Consider the following 18113-nt stretch of genomic DNA (forward strand, 5'->3'; position numbering starts at 1 on the left):
TTTATTTATCCATCAAATTAAGTTGATTAAGGCCACCAAACTGTCTTGCGATTAATTTTCTCATTCTTTAGCTCTCGAGTCGCATCAATTCATAATAATAAAGACTGAAAAAACTTGGATTATAAGTTTCTGAATCTGAATTCTGAAAGGACTTTTTTTTAACAGTTACCATCCAGCCACGAGACTACTAAGAGTAACTAGAACTATGAAACCATCTGAGAAAAAGACTGTAACTCAAAACTCTATCAAAAGTAGTGCTACAGAGGTAGTAGAAATGAATCAGGAAGAGCTGTTCTCATCGAATTAGTAAAACGAATCGAGAAGAAAATCTTATGTAACCGTAACCGAGCTACGTGATTTCTCAACACATTATTCCACGATCAGCTTCAAAAGCTCACAGTCAGAAAGGAGACTTGTATCTTGCAAAGAAACTTATTCGTACTTTGTATTCTGGACATAAACATAAGACATATTATATAGAGGTTCAGTTGTACAGAGAATAAAACAAGTAAGAAAATTTTAATCGCTTGGGGCCGAATCTTTTATGTTCATCGCACCTTCATCCTGGAATAAAGACTAAAATAACGAAAAAATGTAATTTTCAGACTTGATAACGTTGAATGGGCGTGGCTATGTAGTTTCATTTTTAAAGAATATGACTTAATCCATTTTCAACAACAGCCCGCGCAGAAGAATTTTGAATATTTCTGGCATATTTAAGGCGATAGCGTACTTTTCGCGGCCAAGAGACTGTTTACAGAGATTACAGTTCTGCATAATTCCGGCTCAAGTCATGGCTTGTAAAGCAATTATTAAATGTTATAATTCGGTTGTTCTGAAATGTTATGCACAGTTCCTCAACGCTCCTTTGTCACAAATTTTGGATCGATTGGGCAGTTCCTGTCTAACATACTGTGACGTCATACACATCATAACTAACTGTAAATTTACAAATATTTTGATGCCATCGATCAAGTCTACATTGATTCCAAAACACTTTCTGAACAAATTTTAACTTGCCTCTCCGTCTGTCCATCCTGTTTTGCTGTATCCCATAATTTTTGAGATATTATGGTGAAATTTGGTACATGTATTTTCTTTCATCCAAGGATGATCGTTATTGAAAATGATTTACGATCGACCACTCTTTCGATCACATCCTATATAGAAGCTAATTTTCAAAAGTCTTTACATGAATTAATCTAGGGTAGTGTTGAATTGCGCTAAAGTAAAGTAAAAAAAATTTTTTGGAAAATTCAACATAAAATAGTTAAAAATTTTAATTTCACGCTTCAAAAGAGCCTCAAAGTCTGAACGCGATCCGATTATCGTTGATTTGGTGTATATTTCAAGATTTATCCGGAGGCAAAAACTTTCGCTTCTCATAGTCAATTCTTTATCTAAACTTTTAAAACTACATGCTCTAATCCTAGTGTTCTTAAATTATGATGTTAATCAAAGCCGCATATAAAGGAGAAAAAAAAATGTGATGTCATGAGATTGAAGCAAATATCACTGAATAAAGCCATCAAAACTATTCAAAGGAGAGCAGCAAAAATTCTTGAACGTGACTTTATATCACTGTTTTCGCTTAATAAGTTGATGTATAAAGTTTTGTGACAACCTTAACACCCTACATACATAGTAGAGAAAAGTAAAACATGTATAATTGGCAAACAATGTACATACATCCTTACATGCATTGCATACATTAATCAACTAATTTAAAGTAAAACACAACCGTGAGGCTTTTAATATTTACTCTAAAACCATTGATTTTATATTTTTACAAACAAAATTTGCTTTAACAAAACGGTTTTGTGTTTTTCGCTTGTTCGCTTGTATTTTATGTTTAAATGCAAAAAAAAACGTAACAACAAAACCCAATGTATTCTTGAAAAAATTAAAACTTTCCTTTTGGTCCCTGCTTTAGTATCCCTAGAGCAAAGAAAAAATGATTATGATTGCTTAGAGGGCAGAGGAAAAAAAAAGTAAAAATATGCAACAAAAAGAAAATACGAACATAGATTCTATAGGAAAATGGAAAAATAAGTTTGGTTTTTTTTGTTGTTTTTTTTTTTTTGTTGCTTTACTTTTAAATTTAAATGTCGGCTGCTTTTAAAGAAGGAAGCATTCGGAAAAGCGTTACAATGTTTTGTTATTACGAACCATACATTGGGATAGTCAGATACATAGATAGACAGATAGGCTGTTACGCTCTGTCTATGTAACGCAGAAGAATTATTCAGGGAATCTAAGGTAAAAGCGAAACCCTCAAGGCTTCAAGGATGTTATTTAATCTATGTAGGAAACATAACTGCCAATTGTTGCCAACACAACCAGGCAATCAATGGACACAGATTCCGAATGAAATGAGAACGGAGTGTAAAAATTAAAGTTGCAAATTGTAAGTTGCTTAAAACAATATGAAAAAAAAAAAAAAAAAAAAAAACAGAAAACGGGAATTACAGGCACAGGCATTCTCTCCTACTCATCCACACACATACAAATATTTACTTAAAAAAAAAAAAAAGAAGAAAAAAAAAAGGAAAAATGAAGAATAAAAATACGCAGACAAAGCTTTCAAAGTAGCATTTGAGTTTTGCCAGTTTAGCCGGCGGCTGAGTTTAGTGTTGCTTTTTCCTGCTCATTCAGGAATTTATTTCTCCCAGGAAGCTTAGACTGGCGCCAGTGAAATCAACAAAACCAAAAATAAAAAATTACTTCCACTACCAACAGGCATTTATAAGGCATGGCTCTGGTATGGTATGCCTTTTTTCGCCTCATGCATCAGAGTTTAGCCTAAAAAAAAAAAAAATTAAAACAAAAAAAAAAAAGATGTGTCTTCTTCTTATTTTGTTTTGTAATAAATTGAAACAAACCGCAAATTGGAAAAAAAAAAATATTTCCAGCATAACCTTAAGCAAAATCATGAATTTAATCAAAGACAAATTGTTTTTTCCGGGAAAGTATTCGAATATGAAACTAAACGTTTTACAAAAATTAACAGCAACACAACACTTTCGCCCATCGACTTTTAAGATTAGGGAAAAAAGATCCTTAAATAGTTTACGCATTACAATCCAATCTCGCTCTTATATCTCCAGTTAACATAATTATTGTGATTTCTAATAAGAATCACATATAAAAAAGCAGATTTGACAGAATGCATTTTCACCGCCGAGGAACATCTAGAATTTATTCGTTTGTAAGCTGAAAATTTCTTGTTTTTTGTTTTGCACCTTTCGGGGTCTTCACTTAGTGAAATGGGGAAGCCACTTATTGCAAATGGATTTTGAATTTAATTTCGACTACGAAATTCTTTCATTAGCATACGGACTCTGTCTGTCTGTGTTTCTCTTTTTTTTTCCCCTCAGATAGGACGAAACGTTAAAATTGTGAAATTATTCAGATGATTCTTATTTGTTTATGGTTTCTATGTTATTCGAACCTTGTAAAAACTCTGCTTACTCATCTTCAAGATAAGTTCGTAATGTTTATCGCAAATATTATGGAGCCTAGATTTTTAAAAGTGAACTTTCATTTGCTTGATTTCCAAAACAAGATAAAGCTGCAGAGAATTTTTTGCGCATAACAATTTCAAGAAGATCAGTGGCCGGCTTATAATTCTTTCTCATTCGCTATCTCCAAAGATGTTACATGAGAAAGTTGTTGCTTTTCTCGCATCACAGAATTACAGAATTCTACAGCGAAAACAGCAAATATAATTCGTCAGTCGAATTCATATTTAATATCAAAGTATTGATCAAGCACTTGTAATTTCTTGGTAAACGGACTAGCTCCTATCCGATCGCTCTCAGCCTCATATATCTTACGATGTCTCAACGTAGTTGCACTAACGTATATTTGCATGGGAATGCTTTCTGGAGATATCTGTTAGGTTATTAAAGAAGTTAGAAATTATCACGCGAAAGACATGGCAGGGGTTCAGTTAATACAGGTACTCGGTGTTAGGTACTAGGTGTTTTTTTTCTTCTAAATACGGCCAAACGCTCAGTCTTCTAGAGATGGCCAGAAAGAGGTGAGGGAAGAGAAAATGAAGGGGAGTTACCACAGTCTAGTAGTAGGTGCCCGAAATTTCAAAGTTCAAATTTTTTTGTCCATATCCTAGAAATTACAAACTATTTATTATTTACAAAAAAAAAAAAAAAAACAAATTGGTTTCCGAAAATGCACTTCATACACGTAAAGCAATCTTTTACTTTTTTATTAGAAGAAACAACTCTGAATTTTGAAAGTCGACGAATAGTTTTCAAAAGAATTTCCTACAATCTATACCAAATAACCGTAAATGTTTAATTATCTGCCGTAAATCTAAGCAATGATCCATCTGTTGATTGCATAGGTGAATCGAAAGCCAATCATTATATCCTACACCACTTGTGTTACAAAGATGGATTAAACCCTTGCGAATATATGCAACATCCACGTGAACTTAAGATAGACGTATAAGAAACAATTTCTGAAACGATTTAAGCTTCTCGGGCCATCTTTCTTGTGTTCAACTTACGTCCTTACCAAGGACGAACGCCAGTGAAAATTGTTCAGGTTGGAAGGTTTTTTCGATCTACTTTCAAACGTCGTGTTATAGAATAGTGAAGGGTAGAATAGTGAAGGTTAATTAATCGTAGGCCTCGTTTTTTAATACCTTTGCACACAAACAACGCAACAATCGCACTCCGTATACTTCGAAGGTAGTATGACTTACGAGGACAAACGAAAAAGCAAATGCAGGATATTTTTAATGGTTTAAATTTATTGTTTTTAAAGTTTGCTTAGGTCAGCAAATATTTTTACACAATATTTGAGAAAAATATTTTTACATTATGTTTTTTTGTTTTTTTTTTTTATACATCAACATATACACAGGATGTGCATGTATAATTCATTAGCTTTTATTTTATTTATTCATTGAAATTGAGTGATTTTTTGATTTTGTTGACAAAACTAATTTTATGAATCAACCCATCTACAGCTTTACAACAAGTACAAAATGTACATAAAGGTATGATACGAAAATTTATGAAATAAGTCTCATCATTTCACTACTCGAATAGATAGATAGCATGCATATGTGCATAGCCCACTAACCAATGTAATAAAATGTGAAAAAGTTGTCGTCATTACCTATGAAAATGTGTAGAAATGTGTCTTTGATTTGAAATAATTAAAGAAAATATATGCAATCGTATAAATAACATACATTTAATTTAATGTAAATAGTATACAAAACTTTTTTCTTAAAACGAATCCAATTATTTATACAAATATAAACAGATATGAATAGTTGTATGTAGGTTCTTGTTGGTTTCATTTGTCTCCTCAAATAGATTCTTTATTCCGAATTTCCGAAAGTTATTTAGATTAACTATGCCAATCAGTAAGAGTTTGTCGTTCATAGTTATAAAGACGCAACGGCGCATCGAACGCGCGGATCACGGTGAAGTCTAACACTAATCGGAGAAAAATACGACGAATATCGTAAAATCCTCTTGGGATAATTGGGTAAGTAATGTGAGTGGATTTCCAATTTCATGCTTTTATCGAACGAAAGTTATTTTAGTTCAATTCGCACGGTGGAATTGCGATTTTGAATTTCATTTAATAAACGATAACTGACTGGAAAGAAACTATGAGGAAGTTGGGCTGCCACCGAGTAGTTAAGTGTCGCGATTAGTACACAGGTGTTCGCTGGTTCAAAACCCGGTTGCTGCCAAAGTTAGTTATTCAGTTCGCACGGTGGAATTGCGATTTTGAATTTCATTCAATAAATGATAACTGACTGGAAAGAAGCTATCAGGAAGTTGGGCTGCCGCCGAGTAGTTAGTACATAGGTGTTCGCGTTTAAAAATCAATGTGATAGAGCATACTTGGTCATACCTATGAGTGATTGCTCATATCACTTGCCAGATGGGGCATACAGCTACTAAACCATAGCCACTCCCTGTCCCTTTCCTTTTTCTGTTGATTTTTTTCTAATCGTCGGGAAATATTCTCCGAGTAATTTGATATATAAAGAAAACAAGCAAAAAAAAAAAAAAAAAAAATATCCATATGATCTTCTGCCGAAGAAGCATAACACAGATATCAATTTATTCTATTTGATGTTTAGTTGAATATATCTACAAACTATGTACTGCTGTCGAAGAATATGTGTGCTTCCTATATGGGCTTCGTATATGAAGGCTAATGTGACTTCTGCTTGCACTTCTCCAAAAAACCATTGCCAAATTGACTTATAATTCGACAAAAGAAGGACGCAAGTATGGAAACGATTCCGATTGTTTAAAATATTGTTTATATTAAAAAAAGAAAAAAAACACAATTACAATTTTAATAAATTCTGTTTACATTGAAATTTTCATCTCAGATGAATGCTTAATTGCGTAGCTTCTCCAATTCAAAAAGCATACCCAACTACCCATCGTATCAGGCCATGGATATGTAAGCATAAAAAAGAATTTGACACTCTAGAGAAATAATTGGTAAGAAGACACAAAATAACATTCACATACACAAACACACACACACACACACACACACACGGACAATCTGCTATTTCATTGATATGAATATTTGTAAAAAGCTAACATATATCCATAATGATACTTCAATTCTGTAAAGACGTGCAAATACTTTTGCCAAAAACGAGAAAAAGGAAAATGAACTGCTTATGACACCAGCTCTCTTACTTAGAGTATAAATATACATATATGTATACAAGCTCCTTTAGATATGTGCGCGTAGATATATATATATATATATATATATATATATATAAAAAAATAATAAAAATTCGAAATTTATTCTTAACGAAAAATATGCAAAAAGAAATAGAAACATAACACTAAGTGTAGAGTGGAATATTCCGAGCATGTATATAGTGATAATATAAAAATGTGAATGGTTTTTGATCACTGTCGCTCATACGAAACTGACAAAGTTATACACATATGTGTACATGTTTGCATTTGCGTGCACGTTTATCTATCTATCCACAGCGGCAAAATAAAGAAAAGAATTAGCAGAAACGAGATACATGTAAAACACGTAGACTTCTTTCAGTTGTTTAAATAAAAGGAAAGGAAAATAAAAGGAAGAGAAACGAAATGAAATCAAATCAACAAGGGAAATTTCTCATGTATATATATGTATTACTCAAATACAGAATATATATATATTCATATATATATATATATATAAATTTTTTTTTGATATATACATGCATGAGTAAAGCATATATTTTTGACAAGTCAATTTTCTAAAAATACAAAAACAAAAACATATATATACAGTATACATTTCGTGCACTCTACTCATGGGGTCTCCATCATGCAGAGTTCATTTCGTTGGCATTAATTCAAAATATTTGCATGCGAACACAATTTTAAATTTTCGTTTCACGAACGTCGTAACAATATCAAATAAAGAGAGAAAGCCGTCACAAGGTTTAATTTACTTTTTACTTTGTAAACAGAATTTGCTGCTATACATGCAAGCAAATAAACAAATTATCATCGATACTGGTCCACTATTATTCAGCAGAACATGAACTTTATTATTATTTACATTTAAAACAATAAAAATGTTGTGGTTAATTCACACATCAGTTAAAGTCACTTTGCGAAAATCACTGAGAGAAAGAAAGGTGCAAGCACGCCCTAGAACTGTTGCTTTAAAATCCTTATCTGAAAATTCCTACGAAATGTTTAGCGCATTCATCAACTAAAGCGACATTGTTACTGGAGTTAATTTTCTTTAGCTTCCGAAGACAATTTTCAGTTAAAGGCTTGTAAGTAATATATCATCAATATTTTCATTAGTTATGGAAGCAATATGTCTAACATTTTTGAAAGAAATCACTTGCATCTTTCCAAAAATTTGATACCATATCTTAGGGTTAATTAAAGAGTGCTTTGGAAATTTGTTTTCTCTTTTTTTTTAAGGTTATGTAGGAATAACCTAAAGTCCAACAACTTTCTAATAGAAAATTTTGAAATTGAAAAAAAAAACAGAAAGTGTTTATATAAAAGAATTGGTTCGAAAATCACTATTGTAACGTTAGAGTTACTTGTCATGTTTTTTAGCTAACTGCAAACTAGCTTGCATAAGGTTTCTTACTTAACAAGTTGGGTAATATGGAATGGAACGCACCCCATATTTCAAAGGATGCTGCCAATGAAGTATATCGAAGGCAGCAGCAGTTTTATTAATCGATTTGCTGGCTTATTCAGTTTATCGCTATGCGAAGGCATCAATTGTATTCAAATCTTTACTTTTCGCTGATTTATTGAATTAGTGCTATAAGTAGTAGAGCCATTAACAGACCCAAATATCTTTGGACCAATGTTGTTTATTTGCTTTGAAAACAAAGTGTTTTAATGCTAACAATATTTTTTGAATTATATATCTTGCAGCAGACTGTGCAACCTGAAAAGCTTTTTCTTTGTGCATTTGCAGCATGGCAGGCGCCGTGATAAAATTGTTACTTTCTTATTATTTTCTCTGGTTAGCAGTATATGCTGCTTAATCTGTTGACTTCGCACTTATTAAGCGCGCGTTGTAAGAAACTCAATTAAAATGATTACGGCTACCGAAATATTCGGTCCGATTTAACTATAATCTTTTCGTTATGGTTTTTTTTTTTTTTTTTTTTTACTTTTTCTCTAAAATTCACAAAGAAACTGAAACTTGTAGTTGTTTGAAACGCTTGCTACTCTCTAACATGTTTTCTTACTTAAAGAAATTAAACTTCCAATGTCTCCGCAAAAACACACGCGCTCAACTCACATACATGTGCTCACGTGCATTTGTTTTTTCTTAGTTACTCACTCTCTCTACCGCCTGAATACGAAATCGCATTCAGAGATAGCATTCAACAGAGTATTTATGCATTTACATATGCATATACAGGCGCAAAATACCTATACAGTATATGTACTGATGCAAGAGCTTAAGGAATTCTTTGCTTTTTAAGATGTCACAAAAAGAAAAACATTAAAATACGCACACAGATGTCAGTCATAGAGTTTTTGAACTTATGTAATATCTCGGCTTACTTTTTCGTTTTATGTGTTCATTTGTACTTTTGTAAATTTTGTTATAACAACTTTTTTCTTGTTCCACTTTCTCTAAGGTACGATGCATGCAACATTTTTTTGCAACGCAAAGGGTCGCCCAAGCTTTCTTCAATCACACACACACACACAACATGAAGATTGGAAGACGATCTTTCGTGGGCCCATGCAACACGCACAGGTTGGAAAATATGATCCTTCAAGAGCACTAATATGAATTGTCCCATATACGCAAAGAAGAACAACAAAAAGCTTTATTATTGTCTCTCTAGGTTAAGCTATTTTCTTCGAGAATATTTATTTTTCATTCAAATCGCTATTGACGGATCATCCATCTCTCGACAAATACGACTTAATGGGAAGGGGAAACAAAATCAGTAGGTGCAGTAAAATCGAGAAAGAACCGGGAGCCTGAAAATCGCTCAGTGAAGGAAGATGACGACAGTTTTGGTACAGTGGAGAAGCTAATATAAGATATGTAGAAGGATGGGCAAGAACCCGAAAATTCCACAGAGTAGAAGCTACCAATGGAAAATAATTAGCGAGAGGGCGTAGGTGTAATACAACAACATGTTACAATTCACTATATATATACTCATATATCGAAGACTTACAATTTACCTTTACGTTACTTCCTTTTCAAATTTCAAAATTCCTTTTCCCTTAATTATTATTCTTGTATCATCTAATAAATTAAATCATCTATTACGACAAATTGAAGCAAAGTAGTTCGTTTAATTTGTAAATATTTAGAGATAATTTTATATCAATAAACTATTTGACTTTATTAAAATAACTACATTAGACTAATCGTTCCCCTGCTAGTGTTCATTTTACTTTAGCCCCAAAAATTTATTTCTTTGATCTAAATAAATTGTAATAATAGTATTAAATATTTAAATAAGACTATATATATATGTATATATATATATATATATATATTTATTTACTTTTATATGTATATTGGATCTACAACTAAATCTTAAAATACTTTCTTCATTACAATTGAAAGTTTATTAATAAGAGGGAAAAATTGTTACAAAACATTTTGTTGAAAATGTTGTCTATCATTAGCCACCAGACTCAAATTTTGAGTTTCGCGATAAGAATCAAAAGCTTACTACTGAGACGGACAATCGTCAATCAAGTCAACAGATTGAAACCAGTTTTAGTCATGAGAAGCAAAATGCGGATGCGGTGAATAAAGCGGAGAGAGGACATATACTAGCAGTACTTCCGACTTCCGAAATATTAGGGCGAATGTCCTAAGCTGAAAAATCACCGTAAAATGCCTGCATGTGTATATAAAATAAGGTCTTCTTTCTGAGTGTTGCAATCCTTTTGGCAAAATGTGTATTCATACCATTCCTTCGGTGGTGGGTGTAAAACCATATATCATCATGAAAAACACCGTTATTCTTACAAATTAAACAAGAAAATCGAAGGATACAAACCATACCAAATTCTTAATGGTAATCATGTGAATCTCTTACAATTTATAATTGCTTCACTGCAGTACCGATAGATCTTAGTATTGTTAGAATGAGACAAATAGAAAAATAAACCTAATCAATGGCATTAGCAACATCAAGTTTAAGGAATAATAACTATTTGGAGAAACAAACCTCATCGCATTCATCAAAATTAGGAAAGACCTTTTACGAAAACCGGCCCTTGTTATGGGCATTATAAACGTAATAAATATGATGTAATCAAAAAATATATAAAAGTGGTGCGATATAGTGGCTTACATTAGTTTGCTAGTGTTTAAGCACATGTGTTGAAGAGGCAAGGCAGCACAGTGCTACTTACTGTTTTATATCACGTTGTATGTCTGAAGGTATAAATACATATTATTTATTTTTATTGTCTCTGAAAGTGCAGAAATTATTTTACATTAACTATCGACGCCTTTGGCGAAAGCTACGGCTGAACGCAATGGAAACAAGAGTTGAATTAAGGCAACAGTTTGATAAATTGCCAGAATTACACATATCGTTTACCACATTAAGTAGAATCTATGATGGCATCCACACAAACATATACGCACACACTTGTAAAGTGCAAATTCTTTATTACATTTTGTCGTATATTCCTCTTCGTCTTTCTTCGTCTTCTTCTAGTAGACAATATTTGCATATTTTATAAGCTTCTGCATATATATATATATATATATACCAGCCAAAAAAAAAAAACAATATATTTTATTTAAACGGTGATTGTGGTGATATGGTTGGCCGGTGCTCGTTACCTTCTACTTCCTATTACTATTAAAGATTACAGTGACATTGTGCTGTTCATATAGTCATTTATCAAATTGTTCATATGTATTGCACTCACCTAAAAAGACATACACCCCTGTCTGTCTATCTATATATCTATATATATATATATATATATATATGTGAATCTGTCTCTACGTTAACAAATACACACAAAAAATAAGCAAAAAAAGAAAAGGTGAAAAGAAAACTGGTAACCTTCGCCATAATACTAAAACATTCTCCTTTATTCGTGTTAGCTTGACTTACATCTCCTTAGTGCATTGACAAATGCTTTTTATAAGATTAACGACATTTTAGTCAGATGAAAACACCCGTCCCTTTCCAAACTACTCTTAAATATAACTGACTGATTGTTTGTTATTAAAAATACTTAACAACGAAAGAAGAAAAAAAAGAACAAACAAAGGAATAAAGGATACGCTCGTGTATATCTTTCCATGAAGATTATCGTTTGCTTGGCAAAATCAAGCACATATCGCAGATGTACTCCGCAAACTGTTCGTACGCATATGTTGCATACGTATTGAATAATTTAAAACGTGCCCAAAATTGAACTTTATCCCTTAGCTCATATATGTTGTTGTGTACTTGTGTACTTAAAAAATCTTAAAATCACGAAATTTGTGACGTAGAATGGCGGTCGCTTATCACAGGAAATTTACTTTTTAAATAAATGAAGAGAACGACAGACAAATGCAAGCAAATACTTTTTAAACTTAAAACAGATGAATTTGTAGTCGAATAAGTAAGAAGCAGATTGAGAAACTATACAACAAAACAAAATCAAAAAACATTTATACTTTAAGCTCTGCCAGCAGCCCCAATTAAACAGATACCAATCGTGTCCCATAAACAACGTAGCTATCTAACATGTCTATCTGTACATATGCTGGATAAAAAGCGACAGCTAAATGACATTTGCTATAATACCGCAGAAGCAGGGAAAATATCAGTCACATGCTTATGAAATAACTCGAAATTGTTGTTTATACTCAACTATTTTGCATTTATTTTCATGACCATAAACGGCAAACATAACGCAAGAGACTTTTTTCATTTCATTTGTAAAAAAAAAAATAAGCACAACACAGCTTATGTGATGCAAAATATTCCTATGCAATGAGATGGATGAGTTCCTAAAAATGTCATTAATTTCAGATAAGTATGTCTGTCCGACGAAAAGCAACTTTCTTTTTAACGCTTAAAACAGATGCTCTTGCACATGACCCAATATCCAATATCCGATTGAAAATTTTGAAAAATCTCTGAAAAATTCAGAATATTTGTGTCGATAATTTATGAAGTAATGTTAAAATAAACCAATGATAGGAAACTATAACACGTTCTTTATTAATTACATGAGAAAGACAAAAAAAAGTTCAAAGAACTAAATATGATTAACTGAAATGCTGGGTATTCAATATGCGCTCCAAGGCGTACGTGGCTTTGTTTCCTTGTTTTACAATGACTGAATGGTTATTTAAATCCTTGCCTTTCGGTGTAAATGGATGCAATGCATATGTAAGTATTTACTGTAAAGTACTTATGAAATGAAAAGCATTGCTTGACATTTTTGTATCCAATGACTTTAGCATTCCGTTTGCAACGTAACATAAGTATACATCGGACGAATACATTCACACACAAACACACACACGCAAACATATGCATTTATATATATATATGTGAAAATATATACGTATCCGTATGTACGTGTGTGTGTGTGTATGCTTGCGCATACATGTATTTGTATTCTTTATGATATTTCTGTCCATTGTGATCGGGAAAATGAAAAATATTGACGTAAAATTTGCCTCACATCACATTCGTAATGATAGCCCGGATGCTTTTAATTGAAATTAACTGCAATTACACACACTACTGATATAATGTTTAATATTCTTTTAAAGTTAATTGCAGTAAATACAAGAGTTGCTCTGACGCTTCTCCATATCCTAAGGCGTGCGTATATATAATTTTAAAAAATCTTCCGTTATTTGTGGTCGTACTTATCGATCGAAGCAATCGTTTCGGGGATCGTCGTAGTATTATAGTATTATATAGTAATTTGTGAAATTTTTCCTCGTTTCGTTTCTGCCTAAGGCTAACTGTACATGCGCTTCTAGGGTGCTTTCTTAATTTATTCAACTTCAACAATAATATTAACGATTGCTAAATCGATAAATGTTGACACTATTGGCTATAAATACATCGACTAAAATCGAAAATTATATGCTAATCATATATATATTTGCACTCTGTTGCATGTTCTCTGGCAAACGTAATTGCAAATCTAGGACTTACCAATCGATGGTACACAACAACAACAAGAAAAAAAAAAAAAAAAAGAAACGAAGCAAAATTCGTCTTTAACCAAACGTTGTAAGTATATTTACTCACACAACAGATATACACAAGCATATTTTTATCGATAGAGAAATAAACGATCAGATTTTTTTTTTATAAGCTTAACATGCTCTCTTCGAGAGATGCTCATAGATTGCAATTTCAATGACGGATGCAGTGATGTATCCTGTTAAAGTCTATCGTATCCTTTTTTATGTGGTTGTATATTTATATACGTGTGTATGTGTAAGCTTATAAATGAGGATGCTATCTGTGAATTCATATGAATGAATGAATGTTGTACGTGCGCAATACTTTTTGTTTTTTGTGGTGAATAATTTTAATATAAAACTTGTCTTTTTATTTTTACGTCCGAAATTTTATTAAAATCGTTGGATATTTTTTTTATTTTTTTATTTTACTTTCTCCCTTTCTCTCTCTTTTTCTCTCTCGGTTTATTCAACACAAACAGTTTATGGCAGTTAAAGGCTTTTAGGAGTCATCGTTATATGCCAAATATATGACACAATTGTCGGAAAGCCAGTCATGCAGGTACTTTTTTGTTACATATATATATATATATATATAACAAACGCTTACGACACTCGTATTTATAGATATTTACTTTGCATGTGTATTTTTGTACAAATTTCGTATAGGGTATATACAATATACACGCATGTGGGTATGCATGTGTGTATAAGTTTATATGAATGGCGGCGAACGTTACATTCATGTTCACCATTGAGGCGTAAAATTAATTTGTTGCAGCATGACGAAAATGATATGTATTCATTGGTGTACGTGTGAATGTTCGTATTTATTTGTATATATATATATATATATATATATATATGAATATATATGTATACGTACGTTTGCGAATACAATTTATGTCGTTATATGACAATGATATTAAGTAAGATGCACATATTTATATCAATGTGTTTATAAGGAAAGGTATTTAGTAAATAAATTATATTCAAAACGAAAATTTAATTTTAATTAATTTAAAGTGCTAAAGAGGAACAAAAGTACAGCGATATACGAATCATTTCACATACGCCACTTATATTCTTGAAATGGGAAATTTTCAGAAAAAACCTACTTTAGGTTTCATAAAATATAGTCATCAATTTATTGTTTTGGGCGCAGGGTTGCAATTTTTCCTATTCTCCCATATACTTTAATTCAAAAGTATTTACTTTTCACTAAAAATTCCTCCGCATATCGATTAAAAACACTTATGCATCAGTAGTATGGCAGGAAACACGTCTACTAAATCGATATTCACGGGTTCAGATTTCGACAGTGGTAGAGTTTTCTTTAGTCGTAGCTACAACTTTTTATATTAGCGTATCCTACACTATTATTTTTTTTTTTTAGTTTAATATGACTAACCACATGGAGGATGTATCCTACGCGTACAATACGGTGATAGTCATCAAGGTGTGAAGAAAGAGAGAAAGAAATAGCAAGTGGTCGCAGAGTACAGCATATGTCCCCAATTGATAAAGGTTATGTCTTCAAAGACGGACCAAACGATAACAAAAGGTTTCCAAGCTAAGCAAAGCGTATTAAAGCTTTTGCGGATTCGAAGGCGTTCGAAACAAATGTAAGTGGCATAAAACTCTCCGAAGTCTGTTGAAGCACGAAAAAATACAAAGCACAATGCCAGATTGGTGACAGTCGAAGCTAACGAAAATTAAAGCAAGCAATAAGTGCGGGATTTAATTTTACGCTTAATAAGGACTCCTTATTCCCAAATCCAAAGGAAAGGATTTATTTATTATTGTCTATCTAGGTTTTTTCTATATATCAACTTAAGCCGCAGCTTCAAATCCAGCTGAATTAATCAATGAAGCGAAAGTTAAAGTTTGCCGCTTAAACTAGGAAATTGGAACAAATAAAGAATACATAAAATGTTGTTATATAAAATAAAAAAAAGTTTAAAAATAGAAAACCATTTATGTAGGGAGAAGTTGAAATGTTATATATAGACAAGGTCGATTATTCAATACCTTACCCTACAATTTTCCTTGGTTGCCTTAAAAAATCTTCATTTTCTTGAGAACTTTTATTTGGATCGTGATCCGAAATATAGGCCAGCGTGGTCCAAGTATAGCACAGTAAGTTCTGCTATGCCAAAACACGTTTCTGAATAATTGTGCTGTCGCATTGCCGAGTAGACAAAAGTCGTAATTGCCAGGGCGGTATCAAGGGTTAGGTCAAATCTAAGAACAACCGCCCGATCGCACTTCATGATAGCTAAAATGAGTGCTCAGTCACTGTAATACTTATCTGCTAGAGAACAGCACGCAACCCGCTGTGTTGCGGGCACTCTCTATCTCTTTCTCTCTTTCGCCACAATTGCGGGACATATTCGAGAGATTTGGCATATGAAGAGAAGATAATCATAAAAAGCTGTGTCAATACGCATGAATAACCGAGTAAGCAAGAGATTCGGACTAACAGCTCAATGGCCGTGAGTTCAAATTTCAAATCCAGTAGAGTTTTCAATACAGACGAGCAGATGCTCTAAGTTATATGGCAGGTGCACTTTGCCCATTTATTTACAAAATAAATGGACGATAAATAAATAAGTAGAGCCTTGTGACCAAGTACATATATGAAGAGTTGTTTTTGTAAGCCTTTAAATGGAAACAGGTTCATTCAGCATTGGTTTCCATTTCGTTTGTCAAGAAATATGGAAAATTTTCATCCTATAGCGATATATTTTCTAATAGATACATGCTTAGCATAGGGTACAATAGAAATAAAAAAGAAAAATTTAAAAATGGAAAAAAAAACATACATAAAATATCTCTAGTGCGAGTGTATACTGACATCCCTTGTGCACAGAAACTAAGAGTGTAACATTAAATCGTGACAAACATTGCAACTGATCATTGCAACCATATTTAATTTATTAACAGGTCATAAATCGGCATTGAAGTTGAAAATATTCATTTTAGTTTATACACATTGATAAAACTCCATTACTAAAACGAGCGATATAATATATATATATAACGAATGAAGGATTAGATTATAGATACAGTTCAAAGTAAACTCTAAAATGATCAAATGACTTATAACCGACTTAGTTCTATAGGTATGCTTATGAAATAAACGCACCGCTTCACTTTTTAGAAAACCTTTTTTACATAAATAACATGCAGTTACTTTCCCGTCCATCATAAAAAAATTTTAACAAAAGTTACAATCTTTTTGCAAGGGTATGACAATAATATTACCCCTTGTTGAAGCAAGGGCGCCTACAAAGCGCTTTGTTTATACAAATATAAGAAAATGCAAGTTTGCTTTATTAAACTTTGCAGCCAACAAATCCATTCAGTAATTTTATTAGAAATCTAATTAAAAGTTTTTGTAGTGAGCTGGGGTCATCATTAAATACCCTACACTACTTTGCTTGATACTGTTATTTGTATAACGGTACTTTCCACAATAAAGCATTGCAGCGGCAGTGATCGAAAAAGCGATCCGATATAAAGCATTTTCAAGAGCTTCCGTCAGACCGATAGATAAACTTAGACTCACTTTCTGATTCGATCGGTATTAAAATACTGTGTGACCGAAAAGCAAGGCCAACGCTCAAGTTAAATTGCGCGGGCACGTCAAATATCAGAAATATTTTTTCCTAAATTGGTAGCACTGTGACGGACATTTGTATCCAATTTCATATCATAAATGTCACTAGCGTTCCCAAGCTAGGCTTAGTTGTGTGCGACACACAAAAATCAAGGTGATGTTAACGGTTTTCTTCGATTATTGCGATGTTGTGTGTTATGAATTCCTTCCGTCGGGCCAAACTGTTAACAAGGTATACCACTTGAGCTTGAGGATTACTTTAAAGGCGACGAAATCGATTTGAAATAATAAATAAATTTAGAAAAGACGAAAAGATAGATTAAAAGTAAAACAGTATCCTTATGAAGAATCTACCATTAAAGTATGAAAAATAAGTAATTAATGAAGTAAAAACGCCTAAGCGAGTTAATTTCGTTAGTAAAAACAATTCGATTGAAGATCAAAGATTAGTAAAATAAGTCTAGATAGGATCATTTTCTGAGCCTTTGGGAAAGATTTTTAAATCATATAAGATAAACTTGGGAAAGTTACTACGAACTTATTTGCACTTTAGAAGGGAAAAAATTGACTCGGTTGGGCGAAGATGACCACGTTTCGGAGAAAGCTACCTAGGAAAGCTAAGTAGGAATTTTGTCAGTTCGGCAGCAACGTTTGAAAATTAACTCGACAGCATGGTGCACCTTTATCGCACAGTTTTCAAATTTATTAGAGAGAATACAATGCATATGTGTGCACATTTTTAATGATAATCATTTTTAAATATGCTTTCAAT

The 18113-nt window shown here is 32.4% G+C and overlaps 1 protein-coding gene across 2 annotated transcripts in view; it reads right to left on the bottom strand.

The window, feature by feature from the left end:
• Nucleotides 1-18113, bottom strand: part of LOC119634033 (neurotrimin) — a 79696-nt gene that overhangs the window by 38971 nt on the left and 22612 nt on the right. The window lies entirely within an intron of this gene.

The sequence above is a fragment of the Glossina fuscipes genome, unplaced genomic scaffold (assembly GCF_014805625.2).
Source record: "Glossina fuscipes isolate IAEA_lab_2018 unplaced genomic scaffold, Yale_Gfus_2 2, whole genome shotgun sequence".
Classification (NCBI taxonomy): domain Eukaryota; kingdom Metazoa; phylum Arthropoda; class Insecta; order Diptera; family Glossinidae; genus Glossina; species Glossina fuscipes.